Raw genomic sequence first — 25,778 nt, 5'->3', positions numbered from 1 at the left:
ATTGTCACAAATGTGCCACTGTGGCTGGGGATGTTGATGGGGGTGATGGCGGAGGTGTACATGTGCTGGGGCAGGGGAGATATGGGAACTCTGGATTTTCAGTTCCGTTTTCCTGTGAATCTAAAACTGCTCTAAAGAATAATGTATTTATTTTAAAAAGCACAACTGCTTCTGTAATAGTAGTCAAAGAGTGCCACATAAAAATTCCATATGCTGTGTTTAACTCGAGTATCTTAGCCAAATCCGCATACCTTATTAGTTGCATTAGTCATGAAGAGTTGGCATGTGACTTCCTTTGGGGGAAATGCTTTAGTTATACTCTGATATCATACACAGCTGAGAATGTTAGTTAACACTCTTTGAAGATTTTATTACGGTGGAACCAGCTTCATTCTCCTATCCCAGTGGAATCCAAATCTGTGCAATTTAAGTATTTACCAGTTATTAGAGAGTGTTTATATTACATGCATTCTAAGTTTCGCTTTCCAGCTCCTTTCAGAGTAAGCAGTATATATTACAGTCACATATCCTTAAAAGCAGTTGTAGTAAAGCAGGTGAGTCACATAAAGTTGCCAAAAGTCTCTGTGGCAAAGACATGTGTCCTGCAGAAAAATAAATTCAGTTATTTGTGAAGACAGTCTTTCAGATGTGTCTGCTACAGATGGCAATTCAAAACACTGACAAGTAGCTCAGCTTAAGGAAATGGGAAATTGACATTGATCACAGAACAATATTAATCAGTTTAATCACTTGTAAATCACCTACTACCAGTTTGGTTACTAAAGAGGTTTTCTTTGTTCCTAAAAAATGATTTAACTCTCACCTGCTCAGTACAGTCATCTCTAGTCCCATTGTTTCCTGTAGCAAATAATAGAACCTGATCAAAGCAGTTAATACAGAAAATACTCAATGATTTAAGCAGAATCCATAAGAAGAAAATGATATTGATATATTGATTGGCTACTTATGATAATGAGTTTACTTACATATGGTACATTATTTATTACCATTATTTATTTATCAAAAACATATTGTTATTGTTGAATTGCTCAGTCATGTCTGACTTCTTGCGACCCCATAGACTGTAGCCCTCCAGGGTCCTCTGTCCGTGGAATTTCCCAGGCATGAACACTGGAGTGTGTTGCCATTTCCTTTTCCAGTCAAAAGCATATAGTAAGATTTAAATGCTAAAACCTTCTGAACTCACATGTATAATGTTCTTGAGTTTATAAAATTAACAAATACGTACAAAATTATATTATTTATTTTGTTTCATTAGCATTAGAAATGGAGAAGGCAATGACATCCCACTCCAGTACTCTTGCCTGGAAAATCCCATGGACGGAGGAGCCTGGTAGGCTGCAGACCATGGGGTCGCGAAGAGTTGGACACGACTGAGCGACTTCACTTTTCCCTTTCATGCATTGGAAAAGGAAATGGCAGCCCACTCCAGTGTTCTAGCCTGGAGAATCCCAGGGACGGGGGAGCCTGGTGGGCCGCCGTCTATGGGGTCGCACAGAGTCGGACACGACTGAAGCGACTTGGCAGCAGCAGCAGCAGCATTAGAAAAGTTTTCATATGACTTCATTTTAGTATAATGGTGGGAAATGTTGTCATAGATATTCCCTATAGGACTTTTGCAAATACAGGACTTGAACTTTTTAAAAATATTTTTGATTTTGTCAAGAAATGTTAAATGTTTGAAGTAACCTATGATATAATAATTTTCATTGAGTATAAAACAAAATGAGTCACCACTGATTTCATTGATATATAGTATCTCCTTTGGGACCAATTTCTTTTGAAATTGACACTCAGATTAGTTACTCTAGAGTTAACTGGTAATGTGCACTATACTTGATTAACTGTGGTACACAGTTGTAGCCTGCTTCTTCAGAATGGACTATCTATAATGGTATGAATTACCTAGAAGTCACCTTGATTGTCAATGTCAATATAGAGGGACAGAGTTAATTTAAGATAATCATATATTATTTTTATTATAAAATTAATGGTGTACTTTATGTGTTGAATTTTAGCAGAATATATAGATTGATTTTTTTTTTTTGGAGGAGTGGGGATAAGTTCACATGAACTTAGTCGGAATGAATGAAGTGATTGACATACTTTCATAAGAAATGTGTAGACACCCATCTCAAATGCAGAGTTTTGAAAAAATTCCTATGACATACTCCATGTTGATCTAATGAAATTTTAAACTTATATATACTTATTGTACAATTGTGATGTTAGTGACAAAATTAATCAAATAAAGGTAGGATGTTATCACTCGGTTGCTACTTACAAAATGTATTCAGCAGGAGCTATATAACAAGTTAGATCACTTCGTGGTTGTCTTATTTTCCTTTTTCATCAATTCTACTCAACAGGCATTTACCAAGCACTAAATTTGAACATGTCTCAGTTCTAACTTAGCAAATTAGTGAGTGGATCTTAGAGTTGTGGTCTGATACCTTGAATTCTTTTGCATCTAGTAACTCAGGTTGAGGATTCCTGCTGGCAGACATTGATCTTTCCTGTTATGTGTCTTTATAATCTTTTCTTAGCTCTCCTTTCATGTATCATTTTGCCCATGTCATTTTAACCCAAACCTCATTCTCCACCTTATTGGGAGCCCGAGTGCTTCACCAGTGTGTCATATATTCCTCTTGCTCTGTGTTCTTATTTTGGTGGTTCCCCCTTTCTAGACTATGTTCTCTCTTGAGTATATTCTGTCTCCATATAACCAAATCAAGGCACAGGACAATCAAGGCAGAATTCTGCAAAGAATTCCTTAACACCAGCTGCCTGCCTTTCTCCCCTAGGCCAAAGAGATTGGCCATTTATCTGGGTCCCCACATGACTTTAATTATACACATTTAGCACACTCTGTGATCATAAAACGTGTTTGCTATGCACTACTTGTCAGCCACTACCTTTATCTTGGCTAATTCTCAATAACAAAGTTATTACTTCGTTATTACGAAGTTAATACTCTTTAGCTTCTTTTTTATGCATTAGAAATATGAGTTACACAGTTAGTCTAAATTCCCAGAGTTAGTCAGCTCTTAAAGTGGCCGAGTCGTCTTTCAAACCCAAGAATTTGCTTTCTGAATCAGCCCTTCTAACCACTATTCTCTTGTGTATCTGCAAGCTGTATTACAGGTAGTTACATATGTATACTCCCTTAACACCTTCCTTTCCCCACCTCAGTGTTGATTTTCTTAAGTTCAGAGACTGCATTTATATTCCTGATGTTCAAACTATACTAACCAGTGTTTAATAGATGCTTTGTAAATACTTGCAGAATGGTTGTCAAACAGGCAAGCTACAAGTGTGCTGGGTCTTATAAGGTTACTTTAGTAATCTTGTTCTGAGAAGTTTATAGAAATCTTGCTTTTGCCTCCAGCTCTTCTAAGCATAACAGAAACATAAAACAGAAACTTAAGCTGCTAAAATTTTGATACAGAGGAGGAGGGTCAAAAGATCTGTAATCTGAAAAAAAGAAATAGCTTCAGGATATTAAATACTAGCAGCAAAAATTTAGCATGTGTGTGGTGGGGTATAAATTTTCTGACTGAAATAATTTTGGTATAATGGGATAAAAGTTATAAGAAGACATAGCACCTCTTGTGTAACTTAATAATGTAGCTTTCACCCAGTTGCAGGTGGTCTGAGAATTGTCCATCAAGAAGCAGGAGACAGGTTAAATGACCATTGCTCCAGTGGTTGAACCAGAGCTTCCAATTCAACACCTCTCAAAATCTAAACTCTATTGTATATTTGGGCTTCTTGGTGTCTCAGATGTTAAAGAATCTGCCTGCAGTGTGGGAGACCAGGGTTTGATCCCTGGAGAAGGGAATGGCTATCCACTCTTGTGAGCCAAGACCTGCCACTTAATAACTCTGCAAATTACTTAGCTTCACCTCAGTGAAACCAGGGCAAAGACACAGCCTACTTCAGGGTTTTTTGTTAAGATAAAGTCATAGGACACTCATAAAGTACTCAGCATATTGCCTGTACATATTACTTTCTAAACTATAATACTTAGCGTATTAACCTGTAAAAAGTGAATAACAAATTAACCTCATAGAGTTATTTGAAGAATTAAATGAGACAATGAACATAAGACATATAAGACTATGCCTGGCATGTAAGCTGTAAACAAATGGTAGCTATAAGCCATTATATTAGCAGATAAACATTCATAAGTTCTTCCAATTGCACAGTTCTTTAAGTTTGAGTCATAACAATTTAATAGCCTATTACATTTTAAATACAGTTTTGAATTGAAAATTAGTATAACACATTACTATGAGTGTTGATATGGTTTATGTGTCCAAAACTAAAAATAAAAAGGCAAACAAATTGGATGTGAAGTAAATATTAAATTGATTTTAAGTGAAACCTAAGCAAAGCATTGTGACGTCTAAGGAAGCTGTATGCTACATTAGAGTAACGAGACCACATTACAATCCACCGGACCAAATGAGTAACCCCAAGCTATGAATTAGGAAGATTATTTTTCTTAAAAAAGCTTTCAAGTTGTACACTTTATTTATTTTTTAATTTGCATTTTTTTGTCACACAGAATGTGGGATCTTAGTTTCCTGACCAGGAATCAAACCTGTGCCCCCTGCATTGGAAGTGGAGAGTCTTAACCACAAGACCACCAAGGAAGTCCCAAATTAGGAAGATTATTAAAGCAGGCACATAACACTTGCATGAAAAATGTGAGATATGATGGCAAGAATCTTCCTTTAAGGATATAATCTAGTTTATCCATATGTTTGCATGCATCCGTATGTTTATCTCAAGGAATGTGAATGTGTAAGTGAAAGAGATGAGATTTGAAACTATATATATGTTTTTAAATATATTATATATATCTACATATTAGTAGAACTGCCTATATAAATAATGGGAAAACTGAGTTTTATATATACATATACACATATACACTGTGTTTCTTCCAGTCCAGTGTTTCTCATGATGTACTCTATATATAAGTTAAATAAACAGGGTGACAATATAAAGCCTTGACAATCTCCTTTTCCTATTTGGAATCAGTCTGTTGTTCCATGTCCAGTTCTAACTGTTGCTTCCTGACCTGCATACAAATTTCTCAAGAGGCAGATCAGGTGGTCTGGTATTCCCATCTCTTTCAGAATTTTCCACAGTTTATTGTGATCCACACAGTCAAAGGCTTTGGCATAGTCAATAAAGCAGAAATAGATGCTTTTCTGGAACTCTCGTGCTTTTTCCATGATCCAGCGCATGTTGGCAATTTGATCTCTGGTTCCTCTGCCTTTTCTAAAACCAGCTTGAACATCAGGAAGTTCACGGTTCACATATTGCTGAAGCTTGGCTTGGAGAATTTTGAGCATTACTTTACTAGCGTGTGAGATGAGTGCAATTGTGCAGTAGTTTGAGCATTCTTTGGCATTGCCTTTCTTTAGGATTGGAATGAAAACTGACCTTTTCCAGTCCTGTGGCCACTGGTGAGTTTTCCAAATTTGCTGGCAGATTGAGTGCAGCATTTTCACAGAATCATCTTTCAGGATTTGGAATAGCTCAACTGGAATTCCATCACCTCCACTGGCTTTGTTCGTAGTGATGCTTTCTAAGGCCCACTTGACTTCACATTCCAGGATGTCTGGCTCTAGGTCAGTGATCACACCACTGTGATTATCTACATCGTGAAGATCTTTTTTGTACAGTTCTTCTGTGTATTCTTGCCATCTCTTCTTAATATCTTGTGCTTCTGTTAGGTCCATACCATTTCTGTCCTTTATCGAGCCCATCTTTGCATGAAATGTTCCTTTGGTATCTCTGATTTTCTTGAAAAGATCTCTAGTCTTTCCCATTCTATTGTTTTCCTCTATTTCTTTGCATTGATCACTGAGGAAGGCTTTCTTATCTCTTCTTGCTATTCTTTGGAACTCTGCATTCAGATGTTTATATCTTTCCTTTTCTCCTTTGCTTTTTGCTTCTCTTCTTTTCACAGCTATTTGTAAGGCCTCCCCAGACAGCCATTTTGCTTTTTTGCATTTCTTTTCCATGGGGATGATCTTGATCCCTGTCTCCTGTACAATGTCACGAACCTCATTCCATAGTTCATCAGGCACTCTATCTATCAGATCTAGGCCCTTAAATCTATTTCTCACTTCCACTGTATAATCATAAGGGATTTGACTTAGGTCATACCTGAATGGTCTAGTGGTTTTCCCTACTTTCTTCAATTTAAGTCTGAATTTGGCAATAAGGAGTTCATGGTGTGAGCCATAGTCAGTTCCTGGTCTTGAAGAAACACAAGCTGGAATCAAGATTGCCGGGAGAAATATCAATAACCTCAGATATGCAGATGACACCACCCTTATGGCAGAAAGTGAAGAGGAACTCAAAAGCCTCTTGATGAAAGTGAAAAAGGAGAGTGAAAAAGTTGGCTTAAAGCTCAACATTCAGAAAACGAAGATCATGGCATCCGGTCCCATCACTTCATGGGAAATAGATGGGGAAACAGTGGAAACAGTGTCAGACTTTATTTTTCTGGGCTCCAAAATCACTACAGATGGTGACTGCAACCATGAAATTAAAAGACGCTTACTCCTTGGAAGGAAAGTTATGTCCAACCTAGATATCATATTCAAAAGCAGAGACATTACTTTGCCAACAAAGATTCATCTAGTCAAGGCTATGGTTTTTCCTGTGGTCATGTATGGGTGTGAGAGTTGAACTGTGAAGAAGGCTGAGTGCCGAAGAATTGATGCTTTTGAACTGTGGTGTTGGAGAAGACTCTTAAGAGTCCCTTGGACTGCAAGGAGATCCAACCAGTCCATTCTGAGGGAGATCAGCTCTGGGATTTCGTTGGAAGGAATGATGCTAAAGCTGAAACTCCAGTACTTTGGCCACCTCACGCGAAGAGTTGACTCATTGGAAAAGACTCTGATGCTGGAAGGGATTGGGGGCAAGAGGAGAAGGGGATGACAGAGGATGAGATGGCTGGATGGCATCACTGACTCAATGGACGTCTCAGTGAACTCCAGGAGTTGGTGATGGACAGGGAGGCCTGGCGTGCTGCGATTTATGGGGTTGCCAAGAGTCGGACACGACTGAGTGACTGATCTGATCTGATCTGATACACATATACATACACGCATATATATATATATATATATATACACACACATTTATATATGCATATATACACATATTTATATATGCGTATGCATGTATTCATATAAATATATATATATAAATAAATAGATATACACACATATTTATGTATGCTGTGCTGTGCTTAGTTGCTTAGTTGTATCTGACTCTCTGTAACCTCATGGACTGTAGCCTGCCAGGCTCCTCTGACCATGGAATTTTCTAGGCAAGAATACTTGAGTGGGTTGCTGTACCCTCCTCCAGGGGATCTTCTTAACCCAGGGATCGAACCCAGGTCTCCCACATTGCAGGTAGATTCTTTACTAGCTGAGCTACCAGGGAAGCCTATATTATATGTATGTATATATATATGTCAGAGAAGACAATGGCACCCCACTCCAGTACTCTTGCCTGGAAAATCCATGGACGGAGGAGCCTGGTGGGCTGCAGTCCATGGGGTCGCTAAGAGTTGGATATAACTAAAGCGACTTAGCAGCAGCAGCAGTATATGTGTGTGTGTGTGTGTGTGTGTGTGTATAAAATTTCTGAATGTTGTTTTTCCATCAAAGGGGAGAATCTGAAACTATTTTTTCTACAAATTGAATGTTTAGAATAGAATGCCATCGAATTCTGAATCATTTACTGTATGCCAGTCATCTACTGTCTCAGAGGGAGTGCCCCGCTGAGGCAGTTCCCCCTACTAAATGTCCTCCCACCCTGGAGCATCACCTCAGTAATCCATTTAATGTTAGATTGCTGACTCTCACAAGTGATGTTTATGTCTCATCACTTATTTTCAGTGGCTCCCTTTTCATGTGCATTGAAGTCTGTCTCTTCTGTCTTTGACACTTCCTCCGTCTTGTTCTTTCCCATATCACGGCCAAATCTTAATATTTCTTTTCACCTTAAACCTACTTCAGTCAATGATCTCATGTGTAAACTCCTTCAGGGCATCTTATTCCCTTCCACCTAACACTCTTCACATGTTTGCATTTTAATTTTCCTAGTACTGTGTGCTTTGTTTATCTTAAATGTCAATCTTTTGCTTTTAAAAGAATTTGCATACTTAGTCGCTCAGCTGAGTTTGGCTCTTTGCCTCTTTGCACGTTGTACTTGCCAGACTCCTCTGTCCATGGAATTCTCCAGGCAAGAATACCGGAGTGGGTTGCCGTTTCCTTCTCCAGGGGATCTTCTCAACCCAGGGACTGAACCCGTGTCTTCTGCATTGCAGGCAGATTCTTTACCTGCTGAGCCATCAGGGAAGCCCTTAAGAGTTTTGTCTTCTTCATGTCTGCCTGCCACATGCCCTCTTACCTCAAGTGTTTTTTTGAAGGAATCAAAATAGGATTTACAAACTTTGAAGTTTGATTGCCTACATTTTACATTTAGGTCTTGCCCAAGGTGTGAGAAATTGAAAAGACCATCTTTGTGATTGGTTTCATCTCCAGACATAACGAGATCCTGCAAAGATCATCAGAGGTTAGAAAATATATAAGGAACCATTTTCTGTAAAAGTACTTTAATGACCATTATAATTTACCATCTTTTATAATCCCTTTGCTGTTGATTTTCAAAAGACTTTAAAGACAGTATTAAAAGGAGTCCCTGCCCCTCCCCCATATGCCCCCCACCCCGCCCCCACTGCCAGCCCCCGACTGTGGTCTTTCCCTTCATGGAATACTATGTTAGAGTTTTGAAAGAATTGTATTACTATAAATTCTACCACTGCATAACTATCTTATTCCAGTTTACATTAATCAACTTTAGAGTGACCTTGAGTAAGCTTAATTAACCTCCTTTGGTCTCACTTTTTTCCTGATGGGGTTGAATGATATCTAAATTCCTTTCCAACTCTCATATCTTGAGCCTATTTACATAAAATTCTTTTCCACATGTGGAGTTAATCGCAGTCCTACCAGTCTGAACAATCTTGGTGTATCAGAGAAAGTTATTGAGAATTAGAAGAATTGAAAAAAAAATCACCTGAATAGGGTTGATCTCAGTAGATATAAAACTATTAACCATTTCCACATCATCAACCTCTATTGTCTTTAGCACTTTGGCTTGATTAAAGATCCCCGCCCCAACTGATTTTTCTGCCTATTTAATCCACTTAAATTTGCATCATTTTGTTTTCTTTTATCATCACTGCTTGCAGCTTCCTGCCAGTATGAATTTTAAAATCTTATAGTTCCTAATTTTCATCTGCTTGATTCCCTCTGGATGTTTTTTAAACGTTTCCTTGAAACCATTGAACTCTACTCCCTTCAAATCTACAAGTTCAAGTGTGATTCATTATACATGTCATGGAAATGTGGATGGATGTAAGGCTAGAAAAACACACTCTTGGTCCCAGGTCAAGAAAAATTTGATATGTGTGCACAGCTTCAGATAAGCAGCTTATTGTTGTAATGATACTGCCCCAAAAGTTGGGATAAATATAATTCTGTAAATGTAGCACTCTAAAGCTGTCTTTATGCCGTCTACAGGGTCGCACAGAGTCCGACACGACTGAAGTGAAGTGACTTAGCAGCAGCGCTCTAAAGCAAGGGTCCCTAACCTCTAGGATCTAATACCTGATGATCTGGGGTGGAACTGATGTAATAATAATAGAAATAAAGCACACAATGAATGTAATATTCTTGAATTACCCCAAAACTGTCCCCCTGCTGCCTGTGGAAAAAATTGTCTTGCATGAAACCAGTCCCTGTTGCCAAAAAGGTTGGGGACAGCTGCTCTCACGGCACACTACCTCGGTTCACATCCAATATTCACTACTCGCAAGCTTTGTGACTTTGAGCATGTTCCTTAACCTGTATCTCATAGGTTTGCTGCTGCTGCTGCTGCTGCTGCTAAGTCACTTCAGTTGTGTCCGACTCTGTGCGATCCCATAGAAGGCTGCCCACCAGGCTCCTCCGTCCCTGGGGTTCTCCAGGCAAGAACACTGGAGTGGGTTGCCATTTCCTTCTCCAATGCAGGAAAGTGAAAAGTGAAAGTGAAGTCGCTCAGTCGTGTCTGACTCCTAGTGACCCCATGGACTGCAACCTACCAGGCTCCTCCGTCCATGGGATTTTCCAGGCAAGAGTACTGGAGTGGGGTGCCATTGCCTTCTCCGCATAGGATTGTTACAAAGGTTAAATAGTGACATATGGTAAAGCAACTAAAGTTGCACCTTGTACATAGTATATCTTCCTCAACAAATGTTCACTTACTATTCTTAACAAATTCAGAGATTTTTAGAGTAGTTCTTTCTCAAATGGTAAAGAATCTGCCTGCGTTGCAAGAGACTTGGGTTCAGTCCCTGGGTCGGGAAGATTCCCTGGGGAAGGAAATAGCAACCCACTCCAGTATTCATGCCTGGAAAATTTTATGGATGCAGGAGCCTGGCAGGCTACAGTCCATGGGGCCACAAAGAGTTGGACATGACTGAGCGACTAACACTTTTATGTAGACAATGTGGGAAAGATAGCATCCTTATTTCCCTAAGATTCAGAAATGCACACTCTTTGGCATACCTGTCTAATATATGAGTTTAAATAAATGAAAGTTCAGGTACATATTTTAAGCAAAATTTATAAAATGAGAATATTTATTATATTATTTTCCTTAGTCTATAGGTACCCTAAAGAATAGGGAGATGCCAAACCATGTGAAGGAGGCTATTGTAGCTATTAAGATGAGAATCCCTGCCACCTCACTCCAGCTACATTGCAAAAAAAATATATCAAAAGGAAAGAACATGAAGGAAAAGGATTGTTTTTAGCAGCATCTGTTTTCTAAGATTTGCCTTGCCTAAAAGAACAAAATTATAGAAATCAATATTCTTGGGATTTTAAGGGCCTGACTTTAACTGAGAAGCATGTCATTTGATATATGGAACTGGGTTTTTATCTTTCTCGTGCTTCACTCTGTCTGGACAGAGCTGTAGATGATCTCAGCCCATCTCATTAAAGCTATGATGCAGGTTTGTTGCTTGTTGTGATCTACCAGCATAAGCTTAAGAAATGTTTACTTTCTCCTTTTGTGAATATTACATTACTTTTTATTTCTACTAACGTTCTACGACTTAACATGCTATTAGAGAACTAGAAATTTATTTTCTAGCTTTTTCATATGCTTGAGTTTCTTTTCTTCATATATATAAAAAATTATTTGAGGATCCGAGCCTTATCTTGTATGTCCTTTGTGGTCAGTCACTTCAGTCATATCTAACTCTTTGTGACTCTATGGACTGTAACCTGTCAGGCTCCTCTCTCCATGGGATTCTCCAGGCAAGAATATAGGGGAGGATTGCTATGCCCTCCTCCAGGGGATCTTACCTGCCCAAGGATCAAATCCAGGTCTCCAGTGTCTCCTGCATTGTAGGTAGATTCTTTACCTGCTGGGCCATCGTGGAAACCCATATATGCCTTTAAAACCTCTCTTATTTCTTCCCCAAATCCTATGATATTTTTTAGTTAACATTTGATTTTTTAAAAAATCAGCATAGTAATTATCTTTAATGTTTCTTGTGTGCGTGGGCGTGTGTGCACTCAGTTGTGTCTAACTCTTTGCAACTCCATGGACTATAGCCCGCCTGGTTCCTCTGTCCATGGAATTTTCCAGGCAGAGATATTGGAGCAGGTTGCCATTTCCTCCTCCAGGAGATCTTCCTGACCCAGGGATCAAACCTATGTTTCCTGCATCTCCTACACTGGCAGGAGGGTTCTTTACCACTGAGCCAACCAGGGTAAACTCTGTCTTTGCATTGATTCCCAGGACAGTCATGGGATTAAAAAAAAAAAAGAAAGAAAATCTACAGGACTCTACACATCAGATAATCTTCCTTCCTCCTAGCTAAGAATGATGTCATATCACCTCAATAGTTGAAAAAGAGTCGTAATAAACAAAACATGTTGGCTAGACGATTCTGAACTTTTTAACATGCTTAGGTAATGTTGGCAGATTTATTTAATCTAATTTTATAGATACTGGGTGTTTTTCTTATTTTAAGCATACGCTTGTTAATAAGACTTATGCAGATCATGGGTTTCCCAGGTGGTGCTAGTGGTAAAGAACTGCCTGTCAATGCAGAAGACAAAAGAGCCAAGAGTTTGATCCCTCGGTGGGGAAGATCCCCTGGAGGAAGCCATGGCAACCCACTCCAGTATTCTTGCCTGGGAAAGTCCATGGACAGAGGAGCCTGGCAGGTCCATGGGGTCACAGTTGGACATGACTGAAGTGACCTAGCACACACACATGCATGCAGATCACAATGTAGCAAGAGCCTACAATCTTGTAATGTATTTTGAATTCACATAAGTCTTAATAGTTCTCGTTAAAAAAATTGTGATTACTTACATGTAATTATTTTGAATTGAATGTTAGTATCATTATGTTATTATAAAAATATGTATACCACCTTTCAAAAGTATACATGAATAGAATCATTTAAGCAGAATGTACTCAAGTTACACTCAAATGTATGTTTCATTTTCTGCATAATTTTGATGAATATACTAGACCTTGAGTTTTTCTGATAGTGTATTTCACTTAGTAAGTATACAAACTTCCATTAGATCAACTCTATGACTATATGTTAAATACCTCCCTGGGGCCTCCTTTTTAATTTTATTGCTTTGTAACATCATATGAAGTGATAATATTTTTCAACAAGCTGGTTTGCATTAAACATCAAGCTTACTCATTCCCCTGAGTCCTGTTAAATACACTGTTTTATTATAACAGCTGGGCTAATGGTTGAATATCCGAATCTGAAGTTACTTTATCTTTGTATCCATATATGGATGTGATAGTGTCTATGTGTATATCCCTGGGCCCAGGGATGCCTTTGTTGTGACTGATTTGGGGGAATATCTTATTAACCTAAGAAAATCAGGTAAATTATTCCTCTGAGAGCAAGGAGTGAAGAGTGGCAAGCAAAACCGTAGGAAAACCTTGGAACAAGGAAACATTGATCTAATGAAGTGAATAATAGTTTTCACATGAATAAGTAATTGCAGCATCTAGTTACTACACTGTTTGATTGCACAGACTGAGGTAAAATTTCACAGCTACAGGATTTTCATTGCATTTCCTATAATGTGATATTTTGCAAAATACTGTACAGGACAGCCAAACATTATCAGTCAAACGGAATTGTTAAAGGACAGTCATTTCCTTCTCCCTTTATCTTGTTGAAATCTGGCCATTCTGTGTCCTAATTGGAAACGTTTTCTCTCAAAGGAGCAGGCATCTGGAAACAATGCTGCTTTGATGTTTTGAGGCCAGAGTATATGAATGCCTATAAACCTCCCTGCTCTGGGGACCTTCCCTTCTTACACTTTCGTTTTCCTAATTCTAAATTGTTTTTAGTTAAAGTTAAACACTGTGCTGTTCTACAGCTTCGATCCTATTATTTCTGAAAATTCTTAGGAAAAATTTCTTAACCTTTTAAGGCTTATCCCATGTTCATCTTCCCCAGTAGCCCTTTGGTGAACTCCAGACTCAGCTGTAGATGCATTCTCTAACATTTCACTCGTGCTGTTAAAATAATCTGTCATGCGTTTGCTTTCTTTACTAGGCTTTTTAGCCCAGCACCTAATAGAGCAGTTTCTTATTCTTATTTAGACTTTCATAAATGTTTGTTGTGCTGAATGTGATTTAGGAGAATAAAGTTCCTGACAGGACAGCTAAACAATAAAGCATGTTTCTGTTGCTAACAGTGTATGTTTGAGATTGTAGAAGCCTTTAAGATCAAGGACAACAGAGAACGTTCAATGAAGTTATCTTTAGTTTTCCTTGTAGAATATAAGTGACAGTTTAACTTAAACTGAAATAAATGTAAATTTCATAGTTTTTCAATGTTAAACAATTGTTTTTCAAATTAGAATCTAGTAGATATTTTTGCTATTTGCTGAAATTTAAGTTTATTCATAAGTGCCCCAATTGCTCAGCCGTTAGCTGTGTGCAGTTGGCAAGTGTGTCTCCTTACGCCAGAAGAGTGGACGGTAATGCTAGGTGAGGCCAGCAGCCTGCCTAAACGTCAGAAAAAATGAGGAGCTGATAATCCTGCATGTGGAAATGCTGACACATAACTTATAGCCTTCTGCTTTAGATACTAATTTTTAAAACATTGGGCATGTTTTATGTGTACAGAGTTTATCCAGGACAACTATAGACTGAAAGAAGCCTTACTGCAGAAGGAACTCACCTAGTCTGGTTGGCAAGACGAGGAAAGTGGCTGAGCAGACATTAAACTGAGGTCTGCTACCTGGGAAATTATTTGGCACTTTCTCAATCCTGCTGAGGGATAGACTGTACTATATTTACCCCCTGGGTTTGTCCCCTGGAAGTGAGAAATGAGTCATGGAGAGGGATGAGACCAAGGAGATTCCAGAGCATGTTAGCCTGTTGAAAGGAGAAGGGACTGTTGAGCAAAGTGAGGAGAAAGTGTACCCTGAAAAAGATGAATAGGTTGTCTGTGTCTTTTCTATGTTGGTTATTTTCTATTTATATGCATTTATTTGAGTTTCATCATTATAATGCAAATTTAGAATTACACAGCATAATTTCCCAGGTTACTTTATATGCAGTAAGTGTAAGCTCCTTAAGGGCAGGGACTATGCTTTGTTCAAATTTCTTACACATGAGGAATGCCACAACAGAGTCAACTGTTGTTCACAAAATAGTGTGTCCTTTGTGATTCCCGTTGGACTATAACACTGAGGAATATATCACACAATCTATTTCTAGTTAGTCTCAAGAGCATGGATTTCATGGGTTTCAGACAAAGTGCCTAGGAGGAAGAGGTTCAGGATGGTCTTGTAAGACCTGGCAGTCCAGTTAATTCTTTAGTGAAGTTAAAGAAGACGAGTCTACAGAAAAAGAAATGTTCCCCCCCTTAATTATGATTATGTTGGAAATAATACATCCAGATCCTTTTTGTTTTAAATTTTTATTTTATATTGGAGCATAGTCGACTAACAATGTTGTGCTAGTTTCAGATATGCAGCAAATTGACTCAGTTATACATGTACATGTATCTCAATAGATAGGTCCTTATGTGTTAATTTTAAATACGTGTCAATCCAAACTCCCAATCTACCCCTTCCCCACTGGTAACCATAATTTCCCTGTAAGTCTGTGAGTCTATTTTTGTTTTGTAAATGAGTTAATTTGTATCATTTTTTTTAGATTCCACATATAAACACCATCATGTAATACCTATCTTTTTGTCTGACTCATTTCATTTAGTAGGATGATCTCCATGTCCATCTATGTTACTGCAAATGGCATTATTTCATTCTTTTTAATGGCTGAGTAATATTCCACTGTATATGTGCCAAACCTTATTCATTTTTCTGTTGATGGACATTTAAATTGCTTCCATGTCTTGGCTATTGCAGACATTGAACACTGAATATTGAACATTGGGGTGCCTGTATCCTTTCAAGCCATGTTTTTCTCTGAATGTATGCTCAGGAGTGGGATTGTTGAATCGTATGGTAACTATTTTTAGTTTCTTAAGGAGCCTCCATACTGTTCTGTATTGTGGCTATACCAGTACACATTCTTAACAACAATGTAGGAACGTTCCCTTTTCTCCACACCCACTCTAGCATAGAGAATATTACAAATAAAAGATGAAACAACTGCCAAAGTCATGATTACCCTATTGCCTTGTCCTGTCATGAAAGCAAACAAAATTAAATGTAGTTTTTGTTTTTAGAAAGCTAGAGGATGTACCAAATGATGCAGTAATAGTTAATTTAAAAAACTAGAAAAAAAGTATGCTTCTTTGAAGAAAAACGCTCACATAATAAGTGATTTATACTGTCATGCTCAGAAGCATGAGATAATGGAGTATCTATCTAATATGTGGCATGCCCTTTAGAGATGTTATCCCATTTAATTCCTACAACAATGTGAAGTAGAGATATTATTGTTTTCTGCCTTTCTAATATTTAAAGATTAGAGATGTAAGGAATTTTAATATTTTATTCATGATCACACAGCTTCTAAATGTTAAAAGTTAAATTTGATTTTAGGTTGCCTAACTCCAAAGCCCAGGTAGCCCTTTAATCGTCAAATTATATTCTCTTTAGATGGAAAGAATCCCTCCCCTCCCCCCTGAAAATCCATGGATTGGATTTGACACATTCTTCATTTATAGATATGAAATTAAAGATGTTGTTGAGCCTTTGCAGTTTTTATTTTTATAAACATTAAAAGTCACCGTCTTTCTTACTCAATAAATAGTTATATGCAAGAGATGCCATGAAGAAGCTAGTTAGAAGGGAATGAGATGGAAACAGTGGTTCTAGGAGAGGAGTGATGGTGGGGCAGAATTTTGCCTCCCGGGAGACATTTGACAGTGTTGATGGACCGTCAGTGTGGAGCTGAGAGGGAGGGAAAGAGCAGAAAGACGAGACGGAGGAGGTGCTGCTGGCATCTAGTGGGTAAAGCATCCTGAGATGCGTGTGTGTTGTCGCTAAGTCGCTTCAGTCGTGTCTGACTCTTTGCAACCCCACGGACTGTAAACCCGCCAGGCTCCTCTGTCCATGGGATTCTCCAGGCAAGAATACTGGAGTGGACTGCCATGCCCTCTTCCAGGGGGTCTTCCCAACCTTGAGATGGAACTGGAATCTCTTACATCTCCTGCGTTGGCAGGCAGGTTATTTACCACTAGTGCCACCTGGAGAGGGGAAGGCCCCCTAAGATGCATGAGATGGGCCATAACAACAGTGAATTATTCAGCTCAAAATGTCAATAGTCCTGATGTTGAAAACCCAGGTTAAAACATTTGTATGGAACCTGCAGTTACTAGATTCTTTTTTTGTCTTATTTGATTTGAATTTCTGCTGGGTGAAAAGATCAGTTGCTACCAGTATAGCCACCTTCCAGGATTCTAATAGTTCTCTAGAAGAGATGTCTTAATTTTTAAAGACCTTCATTCCTGTGATTGGATTTTAAATTAAGTGCAAGTTAAAGAAGTGTTCTTTTACTTGTTAAAATTGAACATGGTTTATTCCTTAATGCAGAATTTTTTTCCTCTTTCACTATCTGACAAAGGCACTTATTGTTTCTCATAAGATTTCCTGATCCTTGAGACATAAAGGAATGCTTGAGTGCTTCCTTTGAATTAGCAGATTCTTGAGTGTATGCAGAACAAGTAATGAAGTTAGAAAGTAATTTAAATCTAAAAAGAACACTATTAATGAAGTTTATGTAGGAGGAAAATGGTTGGGAAGTTACTATCCTTTAGAAGAAATTAGTTTTATCATATTTGAAAAGCCGATACAGATATATAAAATTTATTTTTGCCTTCCAAATATATATGTGCCATTCCTCTCATTGATCTATATTGAATGTAACAAACATTTCTGTAGTTTCTAAGGTTTATAAACAGCTGACAGACATACATTTAACAACATCTTCTAATGGCAAAATAGCAGCAAATAGAATAGCTTATGTGAAATTTAATGTGATCTGTACATAGAGGCAAAGCTCTTTAAGATGTGATTGTATCAATGTTGATATAAAAGAAGAGATTTTCTGTCATGTTTTACCTAATGTGTTGTTCCTGAAAAGTGACAATTAAAATCTCTTGCTGCTTTTTGCATGTTGACATCACAGCATGAAAATTCACATTAGTTCCAGGAACCAGGAAACTCACTGCAGGCTTCTGACAGTTCTGGTACCCCTTGGAATTCAGGCCCCTTCCTTGTCTTACAGAATCTTCCCTCTCTAAGCTCATTCACACCATCCCACCAAACACAGATATACACACACACTGTTCTCCAACGTATTGATTGTGATTCTGCGTTCTGCCCAGTGTCACAAAACTTCCCTGAGGCAGAGGAGCACAAAGAAGCTGGCTGCCTACTTGGAATTTGGGGTGGGGACAAAATATGGGAAGGAGACGACAAGGTTATTTCTGAATGAATCTTTTAGAAATATTTCATAGGTGGTGAATTTACTGGTACAGTAGAATTGTTCATGTTGTTACCAGTTTTGTTTTTACATTATTGATTTTATAGTCCTACCTGATACCATCTGATTCTTGTGTAATACCCCCAAAATGCAAAGTAAAGCCAACTGTGTGTATTTCCAAAAGCAGTGAGTAGGCAATGCCAAGGTGTGAGAGAATTCATCTCATAATGATTGGCATTTTAGGGCCCTTAAGGGGTGGTTCAGATAGTAAAGAATCTGCCTACAATGTGAGAGACACAGATTCAGTCCCTGAGTTGAGAAGATCCCCTGGAGAAGGAAATGGCAACCCACTCGAGTATCCTTGCCTGGAGAATTTCTTGGAAAGAGGAGCCTGGCGGGCTACAGTTCATAGGATCTCAGAGTTGGACACAACTGAGCAACTAACACTACTTTAAGACAGTCATCTAGACATTAATAAGACTAATGTAGCCATCAAAGCTAGTGAATCTCTGAAGTTCTGCCAAATGCCTGAGGAGAAGTACTGGAAGAATCTGGCCTCAAACTTAGATCCGACCAGGATGTATTGGTCACCATTCCATTTTAGGCCACAAGCTGGCAGAAGAAAGACTATCATTTAGGGATGATGCCTCTTAAGAGCAAATCCTCCAAGAAGCCACAAACATCCATTAGCTCTGTCTCTGCTGGCACAGTGTGTCAGAAATTTCTATGAATTCTGTGCTATGCTTTTTGACAAAGCATTTCTTTCTATCCACTTCACTTCACTGGGACTAAGAACCAACTTGCCTTTTGCTGCTAAGTCACGTCAGTCGTGTCTGACTCTGTGCAACCCCATAGACGGCAGCCTACCAGGCTCCGCCGTCCCTGAGATTCTCCAGGCAAGGATACTGGAGTGGGTTGCCATTTCCTTCTCCAGTGCATGAAAGTGAAGAGTGAAAGTGAAGTCGCTCAGTCATGTCCAACTCAGCGACCCCATGGACTGAAGCCTACCAGGCTCCTCCATCCATGGGATTTTCCAGGCAAGAGTACTGGAGGTAGGTTGCCATTGCCTTCTCCGAACCTACCTTTTAGTTCATTGCAATAGAGCTAAAACGTGTACAAGTGCCCTGAGTTGAGGGCACTTGAGATAGGATATGACCCAAGATGGGACTCAGTGTCCTGGGGCAGTAGCTTTACTGAGTGGTGTGGTCGTGGGTGCCTGTATCAGAAAGTAAGTGACCAGCTTATGATGAGTCAAGCTGACCTAAGCACAGGTGCCCAATGTGGGCAGGTAAGTGGGGGTAGAAACCTACTCATCAAGGCAAGGCGAGGACTGAAGAAAGATGACGTGGCCACAGAGCCTACAGTCACCATGCTCTTGGCACAGGTTCTGTGGGGCACACCTTCCTGAGTCCACTTTCAGAAGCCAACAGTAACAAGAAACTGGAGTAGGCAGGGAGAGTGCTCAGAGGACGATTCTGCACTCAGGATGCAGTCAGGTACCAGACTTGTCCCAAGAGAACTGACCATCTTAGTGCAGGATCCAGCTTCCTGAAATGTACCAGGCAGACCCTCCCCAGAGAAGAGGTGACGGATCGAGAGGAGAAGGAAGCAAGCTGTCAGAACCCAAGGTATGGCGCTGATTAGGTACTGGATCAGAAAAACCCACCCCAGCAGAAGGGAGGGCTGCCAGTTCAGGGGTATAGGCCATCTGGGTCACCTGGGCGTTGGCTTCTAGGGTCCAGCTGGCCATGAAGAAGTCCAATTCAAGCTTGGTGCCAGTCATCGTGGTTGAGAACTTCATGCCTGATTTTGGAAATCTCTGAGCTCATTCCAGGCCCAGCTCCTGTCAGAAATGAAGGGCCAGAAGTTTGGCAGTGAAGCTTTCAGGAGGTGTTGGCTTTTCTTAGGAACTGGAAGTGATACAGTCTGAAAGGTGGGTTAATGTGAGGTGGCTAAGGAAGACAGTTTGGAGGTGGGGAGACTCTGTGAGAGGTGCAGGATGTCTCAAGAGGGAAGATTGTGACTACAACCCAAGGCACTTCCATATGTCAGTTGGTGGGTTTAAGTTTCTATTTTATATGCCTTTGTATTGATCCATAGTGATGCTAAAATGAAGCACGTGACTTGGTGCACTGGACAGTTCTCTGAAGCATGTCCTCTTCTGAATGTCTTATGCCTCTTCAAAGAGCCTTTTATAACTCTTCCACATTACATCGATTGCTTCCTTTTAAGAAAATCTTGTAATGCAACTGGAAAAAATGTAATTGAGCATTTAAACAGTCCTTGCCTAATAAACCCTAATTGTTTCAAATATGTAACTCTTGCTTTTCTAGATCATTGGAAAGGAAGGCTATCCTGTTGCTTTTGTTTTTCTTATGAAAGCCTTTTTGGAAGGAGGGATTTTTTTTGTTTGCTTTTGCTTTTTTTTGTCAACCGATTATCTGCAGAATCCTCACATTGCCAGAAACAATTATTAGACATGATACTGTGCTCTGAAAATAGTAGTTTGGAAAGCAGGTGGACTGAAATTTCTAATCCTAAAATTGTAAATGTGTACTCTTTGAAAAATGATGAAGAATATGTTATTTATCTATAAAGTATAAAAACACTGTAAAGGGTATGTCCTCAAAATTGCTCATGCATGGAACAGAACTAATTCAGATATCTAGACAGAACTAATTCAGATATCTAGATAGACTTAAATGAGAGAAGACTGGTCATTGCTTCTCCTCCCACTTTAAGTACCGCTGTGTAATGTGATCTGTGCTGCAGTTTGATTGCATGAAAATATATTGTGAATCCAAAGGATTTTCCTAAATATACCAATATGTTGGATTTGTTTTGAAGAGTTTATACATGTTCACATTCACTTTTCCAGAAAATTGAAAGAGTGAGCTATGGAGCAGTCGTGTGCAGGATAAAAAGCTGCACCCTCCCTCATTGTCTTCTAGGGTCTATTAATTTAATATTTTATAGCATTTTACTATCAATATCCTTAGTATTATAAGCTAATTAAAACTATCTGGGGAGTGTTTTTATAGAGCAAATGAATATCTGACCTTGTAATTCTTGGAATTATTTTTCTAATAATGACTTCAAATTTGTTTCAATGGCAGCTATTGTTAATAAATAGAATAATCTTTGAATTATAGAAATCATTACATTATATTTTAAAACAATAGTCTCTATGAGGCATAAAATATTTTTCTTATTTTTAAAATGGTAAATAATGAAGTAATAAGCAAAAGTTAACCTAAGCATCTTTCTTCTTTTCTTCAGAATCCCTAAACTCTGTAACTCTGGTCACCCTTTAGCTCTTCTCTTTTCCTTCAGATGTAGTGATATGCAGCAGTGAAGGAATGCTTTCATTCTTGCCTAAGTTTTAGATTCATCGTCTTCATGGGAAAAAGTTTCAACAGTTTTTTAATGAAGTTTGAACTCGGATAGGGTCATTTCACATGACCTGAGGTTTTTACAGGAGTCTTCTTTTTGTTGTCAGAGATAATGATGATATGATATTTTGGTGTAATCAAGGTTAAAATTAAGCGCTCATTTGAAAAATTTTTCCTCAAAAACATGCATTTTTATTTTTGTATAAATTTTCATTTTAATAATGAAATGTATTTTCCAGTGATTATATACAGATTAGAGAATTATGACTATTTTACATTTTATTCTTTAGGATATATATTTTTTCTAAATTTCCAAAATTCATACACATATATATGAATATAATAGACATATTATATGAATCCTAATAAAAATAAAGCAATGATTTTTAAAAGCATCAAAATAAAAGGAAGAAAATATAGTAGTGGAGTTTTGTGAATGAATGTAGTGCTCATACTAAGGATCAATCTGAGAAATTCTGGTCTCAGTTTATTTCTTATTCTTGTTTAGTTTTAATTATTGCATAACATTGATCTATACAAGCCAAGGGATGCCACTAGCACTTTTTCTGTTGTAAAAAGAACTGAATGGCCCTGAGCTGTGACACATGTAGCTAGCATGTAGGGCTAAACAACTCTACGTCCTCAAGACCCATTTAGGTGCACTGATAAAGACGGAGATGCTTCTGGCAGAAGAGGAGGTGTGACTTCTGTCCACAGTTGAAGTTTGGGTATGTACAAATGTATCCTGTGACCTGTGATAAAAGCGAGGTTGCAGAGAGGTAAACACTCCCTGTAAAGAATGAAGCCTGTCCTGCTCAGCAGAGGTGTAGAGCTCTGTGTAGACACAGGTGCAGTGACCCAGACTAAGGCATAAGCAAAAAAACAAAACAAAACAAAAACACACTTTCTGGGTATGAATCCACACAAACCTGCTTAATCCTAACACAGTGGTAGAACATTTTTTCCCCAGAAGGGCTCTTGCGGCACAGGTCTGTTAGCCCATTAACTCTGGGTCTAGTTGGTAGAGATCTACACTTTACTGAAGGAGTGGGGACTCAAATAGATCCATTGCAGACAGCGAAGGAGTCCTGATTTAATGAGAGGAGGATGATGGTAGGATCAGTGTTTTTACATAAACAGTGATGATTATCCCTGAAGAGATAAGAGCCTACTATGCATCAGAGGTTTTCTTGCATTGTGGCTGACAGAAAAAGATCACCAAGATGCTAGTCAAGACTACAGTCTGCCCAGAAAGGTTGGCCAGAGAGAAGAATGTGGAAGAGAATTGACTCTGCTCTCTGGAGAGGCATGGGAACTTCTGTATTACGAGGTAGTAATGGCACTTACTGAAGAGAAGGACATCTTACTCTACACATGGACATCACCAGATGTCAACACCGAAATCAGATTGATTATATTCTTTGCAGCCAAAGATGGAGAAGCGCTATACAGTCAGCAAAAACAAGACCGAGAGCTGACTGTGGCTCAGATCATGAACTCCTTTGCCAAATTCAGACTTAAATTGAAGAAAATAAGGAAAACCACTAGACCATTAAGGTATGACCTAAATCAAATCCCTTATGATTATACAGTGGAAGTGAGAAATAGATTTAAGGGCCTAGATCTGATAGATAGAGTGCCTGATGAATTATGGAATGAGGTTCGTGACATTGTACAGGAGACAGGGATCAAGACCATCCCCATGGAAAAGAAATGCAAAAAAGCAAAATGGCTGTCTGGGGAGGCCTTACAAATAGCTGTGAAAAGAAGAGAAGCAAAAAGCAAAAGAGAAAAGGAAAGATATAAACATCTGAATGCAGAGTTCCAAAGAATAGCAAGAAGAGATAAGAAAGCCTTCCTCAGCGATCAATGCAAAGAAATAGAGGAAAACAACAGAATGGGAAAGACTAGAGATCTCTTCAAGAAAATTAGAGATATCAAAGGAACATTCCATGCAAAGATGGGCTCGATAAAGGACAGAAATGGTATGGACCTAACAGAAGCACAAGATATTAAGAAGAGATGGCAAGAATACACAGAAGAACTGTACAAAAAAGATCTTCATGACCCAGATAATCAAATGGTGTGATCACTGACCTAGAGCCAGACATCCTGGAATGTGAAGTCAAGTGGGCCTTAGAAAGCATCACTACGAACAAAGCTAGTGGAGGTGATGGAATTCCAGTTGAGCTATTCCAAATCCTGAAAGATGATGCTGTGAAAGTGCTGCACTCAATCTGCCAGCAAATTTGGAAAACTCAGCAGTGGCCACAGGACTGGAAAAGGTCAGTTTTCATTCCAATCCCAAAGAAAGGCAATGCCAAAGAATGCTCAAACTACCGCACAATTGCACTCATCTCACACGCTAGTAAAGTAATGCTTAAAATTCTCCAAGCCAGGCTTCAGCAATATGTGAACTGTGAACTTCCTGATGTGGAAGCTGGTTTTAGAAAAGGCAGAGGAACCAGAGATCAAATTGCCAACATGCGCTGGATCATGGAAAAAGCAAGAGAGTTCCAGAAAAACATCTATTTCTGCTTTATTGACTATGCCAAAGCCTTTGACTGTGTGGATCACAATAAACTGTGGAAAATTCTTCAAGAGATGGGAATACCAGACCACCTGACCTGCCTCTTGAGAAATTTGTATGCAGGTCAGGAAGCAACAGTTAGAACTGGACATGGAACAACAGACTGGTTCCAAATAGGAAAAGGAGTACGTCAAGGCTGTATATTGTCACCCTGCTTATTTAACTTATATCCAGAGTACATCATGAAAAACTCTGGGCTGGAAGAAGCACAAGCTGGAATCAAGATTGCCGGGAGAAATATCAATCACCTCAGATATGCAGATGACACCACCCTTATGGCAGAAAGTGAAGAGGAACTCAAAAGCCTCTTGATGAAAGTGAAAGTGGAGAGTGAAAAAGTTGGCTTAAAGCTCAACATTCAGAAAACGAAGATCATGGCATCCGGTCCCATCACTTCATGGGAAATAGATGGGGAAACAGTGGAATCAGTGTCAGACTTTATTTTTCTGGGCTCCAAAATCACTGCAGATGGTGACTGCAGCCATGAAATTAAAAGACGCTTACTCCTTGGAAGGAAAGTTATGACCAACCTAGATAGCATATTCAAAAGCAGACATGTTACTTAGCCAACAAAGGTCTGTCTAGTCAAGGCTATGGTTTTTCCTGTGGTCATATATGGATGTGAGAGTTGGACTGTAAAGAAGGCTGAGCGCCGAAGAATTGATGCTTTTGAACTGTGGTGTTGGAGAAGACTCTTGAGAGTCCCTTGGACTGCAAGGAGATCCAACCAGTCCATTCTGAAGGAGAGCCCTGGGATTTCTTTGGAAGGAACGATGCTAGAGCTGAAACTCCAGTACTTTGGCCACCTCGTGTGAAGAGTTAACTCATTGGAAAAGACTCTGATGCTGGGAGGGATTGGGGGCAGGAGGAGAAGGGGACGACAGAGGATGAGATGGCTGGATGGCATCACTGACTCGATGGACGTGAGTCTGAGTGAACTCTGGGCATTGGTGATGGACAGGGAGGCCTGGTGTGCTGCGATTCATGGGGTCGCAAAATGTCGGACACAACTGAGCGGCTGATCTGATCTGATCTGAAGAGAAGGTTTTCATGTGCTCACAGTCAAATCTCTTCAGTGTTAAAATTGACAAGCAAATATTTAACACAAGTATAAACCCAATCACATGAAGAGTTATTTTAACTTATATTGTAATATCATAGCATTTATGGTTTTCTTATTTTGGCATTTTTAAAGCCAAGTGATCAGATTGCAGTGGGGGATTTATAAGGATAGAAAACATAAATGTGCTGTCTCCTTTGCAATCACATATGATAGTAATAGCAAATGTTATTGAACACTTTAGATTCAGTATCTCATTGTGTGATCTCTGTAATCCATAAGGAAGGCATTATTTTATCTATATTTTATGAATGAGGAAACTAAAGGCAGAGGAAAGTTAAGTAACTTGCCCAAGATCCCGCAGTTAGGAAAGCATAGCAAAGGAACTGGTACCCAGTTAGCATGTGTTTAACCATCACATTAAGCTCACTACTGGGAGGAATATGTGACACTAGAACCCATGTTATATGAGTATCTAGTGGCACATGCCTTTGAGCTTTAATAACAAATATACTGTCCTCCTTGAGAATGTTAGAGATTTACTCAAATCAAGATTCCATCTTCAGTTCCTCACTATCTAATGTAGAGTTACCTTGACACAAGTTTTAATTGGTGGTCTCTGTTAGCAGTCCATTAATCCTATGACACCCTGGAATGAGTAGAAAGT

Source organism: Bos mutus, chromosome 9 (assembly GCF_027580195.1).
Source record: "Bos mutus isolate GX-2022 chromosome 9, NWIPB_WYAK_1.1, whole genome shotgun sequence".
Lineage (NCBI taxonomy): Eukaryota > Metazoa > Chordata > Mammalia > Artiodactyla > Bovidae > Bos > Bos mutus.
The sequence above is the reverse complement of the archived record's forward strand: the minus strand, read 5'-3'. Positions refer to the sequence as shown.